The following is a 5,497-nucleotide window of genomic DNA, read 5'->3' on the forward strand; positions in this document are numbered from 1 at the left end:
GGCAGGGGGAATGTTAAAGGCGGGATGCAGATAGAGAAGGTGCAGATTGTGGAGAGGAGCTAAATACCACCAAATTAATTGCACAAAACTCTCCAAAATTCCATAAACAGAATTTTAAAATTAACATATTTCTACTCTTTAATCATCCATTTTATAATTTTAAAAAACATGTAAGTACATGGACTGAATTGATGTTTTTATTCATGTGCATAAAATGAAAAATATTGTTACTTATCTCATGTAAGTATGTATATTCAGAATATTCAAAGGTCCAATAAAGAATTCTTGAATAGAAAAATAAATGAGTGAAATCCCTTGACTTTGTTGTTTGATGGCACCTGTGCTCACAACCAGAGATGGATTTCCCTGCTTCATTGGGGGTTGTTTTATAAGTGTGTGTGTGTGTGTGTGTGTGTGTGTGTGTGCGTGCGTGTTTTCAGAGATGAATGGTATTTCCATTGCTTTTCATTCATTTTCCTAGAATATTCTTTACTGCACACTTGTTGTCCAAGGAGATTCAGGTGATATTTTGCAATGGAACATATTTATTTCTTCTGTATGTGCCATAGTGGTATGCAATTAAATTATTAAGATTTTAATTATGTTCGCTGGAAAGTAATTGAGGTATGATAGGTTATTTTATGCTATAATGATGCTTTTCCCTCTGCTCAGTCTACCATGAAATGTCAGGTAGACATTATAATGCAAGCATTTCATCTTTCAATTCTTATAATTATGTGGGCTAAATTTACTGGAGTTTCTGCTGAGTTTCTCTGAGCTTGTCATTCAGATGGAGATTATAATTTCATTTGTGTTTAATAGTGAGTCTTCTGCTCTCTAGTCTGAACATCCTGACCTCAATTATTTTTACAAATCAGATTAGCCTTGTTGGCTTCAATCCATTTCAGTCATTAGGAACTTAAGAAAGGGCTGTATTCTAAGCAGCTGCCTTCCTAGTGATGATTATCAGCAGGACCAGTGACTCTGAGGAGAGAATGCATTTTCTCCCAGTGAGAATTAAGGCGTGGATTACAGGATTAAGCTCATCCATCTCGCCCACACAGCTCAAGGACAGGTGGAGAATGTTCTTGTCCTCACTCTGAAGTACAATGGCTCTCTACAGGACTAATCAAAGCTGAAAAATAACAATGTAAGTAAAAATGCATCCATCTTTGCACTCTAATAGGAATTTCACAATAGGGTGCTGTTAGTAGCATCAATTTGTATTAGCTAGACTACAATACAGTAGAAACACTTTTTCTATTTTCTCCAAGCATTCTAATACTATATTCTATTGCAAGATTAAAGACACCTCTGTACATCAAACCCAATACGCTTATGCAGTTGATACTAGTCTTCGTTGAATAAAATATTGGCAGTCATATTCATCATGTCCCTCAGAATTCTTTGTAAAAGACAGCATGCATGCTAAATGAAATAAAAAAATAAATATGAATACATGGAATTTGTGTGTGTGTGTGTGTGTGTGCGTATGTGTTTGTGTGCATGTGTGCATGAGTATGTTTTGAGACAGGCTTTCCCTACCACTTCAGCCGCCTGGAACTCACTACATAGACCAGTCTGGCCTCATTACGCAGAGGTACACCTGCCTCTGCCTCCCTAATACTGGGATTAAATGTGTGTTCCAGTGTGTCCATCTTCAGAGCACTGTTGAAAATTTCCTGTAGAAGCACGAACTCCCCAAATTCTCTATCCTGATAGTCTTCTCATATATTTGTCATCTCAGATGTTTAGTGACCTTACAACAAAGTCCTCAGATTATGGTTTCATCTGTTTGTAAACTATCCCAGGCTGTCTGTGTTATCTGATTAAATCTAAATACTTTTGAGACTCCTGTGGAATCTTGACTCAGAGTTTTCTGTAATATGTTTTATATGAATTAGATATGAGGGGCTGCAGAGACCAACCACAATACGTGTTCTCAGAGGACAGACCCACAATGCATAATTCACTATACTATTACCTTTTTTCTAATAATACTGAAAATTTCAGCAAATTATTCATATTTTTGTTTGCTTACCAACTTTCTAAAGTTTTATTTGTATGAAATTAATAATTTCTTTTCAGTTTTATCTCAGTTTTCTGAAACTTTTATGTTGTTTTATAACTTTTTTATATTTCTAAGACATCATTTTTTATATTTCATATATATATATATTAATATAATGTTTCTCACACTACACCTGAGTTCATGGTCTGCTAGTCCTTGGTACTTTTGCCTAGTATTTTATGTATTACTCTGCTTCCTTCATTTTGTTATAATATCACACTGACCTGATATTTTTTGCCTTTACCCACCAACTCAGTGCCCTTTATACATAATCTCATCTGTTTATATAGAGATGTAGGACAGTGAAGCCCATCTAGAATGGTTTGGGGATGTCAGTGCATAAACTGAAGTAGAAAGACTAATTAGTCTTGAGGTAGACCACGATGATATCAATATCAGTTTACCATTAGGAGATGCCACTTAAAATTCAAGTCACATTACCTCTTATTATGAAATTATCACCACAAACTTGCCTTCCTAATTTTTCTTTCTAAATCGTATGTCGAGAAAGACAGATAAAGCTGCCTGAATAATACGGCTGTTTGATTTAGAAGTTTTCTTGCTCTCAGAATAATAAACTCACTCTCACACTGTTACTTTTTATAAAACTATATCACAGTCAGTCACTCAAGACAGTTGTATTTCTCATTACCAGTTGCCATTATCAGGTTTTTTCTCTGTTTTATGCAGGGGTTTCTTTAGAAGGTAAAGCAGAAATAGGTGGGTGGAAGTTTGCTTTTTGCGTGATGGGGAAAGCTGAGAAAACAGTTCCAACTGTTTATCAAAGGGACAGAACTCTTGAATCTACCCAGAATTCTAAGACCCTAGGGTAGCTTCCGAGAGCTAGGTAACTTCAGAGGCAATGTAACTAACTCCCAACCAAAATCCTTCCACAACTGGGAGGGGAAAAAGAAGCGGAGCAAGGAGAACAAATAAGAAACGAAGACCACCCGCTATTCCCGACATGCCACGCCTCAAGGAGGGATGTTCTCAGGACAATTGCCAGGCCTGGCTCCATAGAGCTTCCCCAGACAGGCCTTGCTTCTCCAAGCAGCTCCCAGGACCCCTAGGCCATGTAAAACGTTGATGCATGAGTTGGAGTCACAATTTGAGGCTTGCTTTGCTTCTCTCCTAAATCTCATATGTCAATGGCACTGATCAGAGAAAACATTCGGGCAGGTGTTGATCAGTGTATCCAGAAGGTTTTGGGCAAGACAGAATGTTTTTTCTCCTACAAAAACGTTGCAGATGTTCAGAAATCAGAGCAAGTTATCAAAGTTATCAAAGAGGGTATCTGTGCTCGGTAGCTTCAGTGTCAACTTGACACACCTGGGTTGAAGGAGCCTCAATTGGGGGAATTGCCTCTATTGGACTGGCCTGTGGCCATGTCTGAGGGGCATCTTCTTGATGACTGATGTAGGAGGGCCCAGCCCACTGTGGGTGGTGCCACCCTGGGCAGGTGGGACTGTGTTGCATAAGAAAGCAGGCTGAGCAGGGGCTAGGGGAGCAAGCCAGTAAGCAGTGGTCCTCCAGGTTGTGCTCCAGCTCTAGCTTCCAGGTTCTTGCCCTGAGTCCCCATCTTGGACTCCTTAATGAACTGTGACCTAGGAGAGGTAAGCTGAATAAACCCTTTCCTCCCCAAGTTGGTATTGGTCAGAGTATTTTGTCACAGCAATGAAGAACAAACCAGGACAATATCTCACTCGGAAGTAAGGATGAATTGCAGCTGAAAGATGCTGGTCAGGAGGCACTTGACAAAGCTGAGGCGTTGGTAGCGGGAACTGAAAGACCTTAATGTGCAGCACAAAAACCGAGCCCCTGAGCTGAAACCCTGGGGGCTCCCCCGCCTACCTTGAGCAGGCATCTGCCAATATCCCTAGGCTTCTGAAGCAGACCTAAGAGTGATCTGGCTTGTGAGGCGGCCCTTTACCACATAGTCTTGCCAAATAATGCTGATGGCATTTTGGAAGAAAGCTATTGGAAATTGAGTTGATGTCAGTTTTATGATCCTACCTGCTTTTATGATTTCTTTTATTTTATTTTCGAGATAGGATTTCCTATGTAGCCCAGGTTGCCCTTGAAGTCATGATCCCCTGCCTTAACTTACCTAGTGCTAATTCCTGAGTACCTTACAAAATGCTTACAACTTTAACAATTTAATTCATTTTTTTGTCTTCAGCAAAGTTTAGACTGATAGAGTGGGGACACAAACTCTTGGCAGTTGGTTTTTTTGTTTTAAAAATATTTTTATTTTCTGTGACTTCATGTCTTTGATTCTTCAATTCTTAGATTACTTTGTTATAACCTGAAGGAACAAATTTTAATTGTTTGAGAAGCCAAGGGATAGGCATTTGAGTGTCAGACTGAATAGCCAGCCTGGTAGCTTAGACAAATATGAAAATTTGTTATCCTTCAAGACTGAACTACCTGAAGAAGAATCTGATACAGAAATGTATCACATCCAGAGCAGTAGAGTCTGGGTTTTTGCAAGTGTCTTAAAAAAGGGTGAAAATACACTAGATTAGCATAGAACTGTTATAAGAGGATGTTGGTTTTTATTTGGGGTGTGTTTTGTGGGATGTTTGTTTATTCTTAGGTAGGTTCTTTAATCAGGAGTATGGCATTCCAAAAGCTGTTAGGTTGTGTAGTAATGGGTCAATGTAAGGAACAAAGTCATGGTCGGCAACGGAGGTGTGTTAGGGTAAAGCTTGCTTGGATTGTCTCCGTGTTATTTGCATATGTTGTTTTCTTTGTTCAGAGCTGAATACATCTCTTTACCCAAAACAAATGCTCTGCTGTCCTCTGAATAGTCAGTGCATCTGTGGCTCAGTGTCTTATCCATTTTGCTCTCTGGAGCCTCAGGTCCCCTCTCACTGACATCCAGTTTGTTTGCTACCACCCAGTCTGTGAAGCTTTTGAGTGCCCCTTCCACTGTATCCCAGGAATCTTTATTTTATTTTTAATTGGTCTTTAATAACCCTTAGACTCCCTATGGGTCATGATTTATAACTGTCCCTGTGTTACTTGTTGTGCTGTATGTCTGAGAGAATTAGGCACTATTTTCCTTGAACATGCAAGATATTATTCATTTTTGCATGTGATACTTCTCATTATTCATCTTTATGTGCTTCATTGTATGGTATTTCAGCACATGGACCAATGAGAGCCAGCCTGAGGGCCAAAACATTTATTTAATGAGAATGGAAAGGTTAAGCAGAGCTACAAAAGTTATTTACACTGAATATGGTGGCACACTTGTAATCCTAGCACTTGGAAAGTGGAGGCAGAAATATCAGCGTCAAGGTCATCCTCAGCTAAATAGCAAGTCTGAGGCTGTCAGCAATGGGAGATCCTGACTGACTCAAAGTCAAAACAAAAACAAAACACCTGTTTTTGAAACTCATAACTAGCAACTTCAGATTTCTT

General features: G+C 39.1%; 1 pseudogene; it reads left to right on the plus strand.

Annotated features, from left to right (window-relative positions):
- Nucleotides 1–3,970, plus strand: part of LOC115067627 — a 7,338-nt pseudogene extending 3,368 nt beyond the window's left edge.
- The last annotated feature ends 1,527 nt before the right edge of the window (nucleotides 3,971–5,497 follow it).

This window comes from Nannospalax galili, unplaced genomic scaffold (genome assembly GCF_000622305.1).
Source record: "Nannospalax galili isolate Female #2095 unplaced genomic scaffold, S.galili_v1.0 scaffold446, whole genome shotgun sequence".
NCBI classification, from domain to species: domain Eukaryota; kingdom Metazoa; phylum Chordata; class Mammalia; order Rodentia; family Spalacidae; genus Nannospalax; species Nannospalax galili.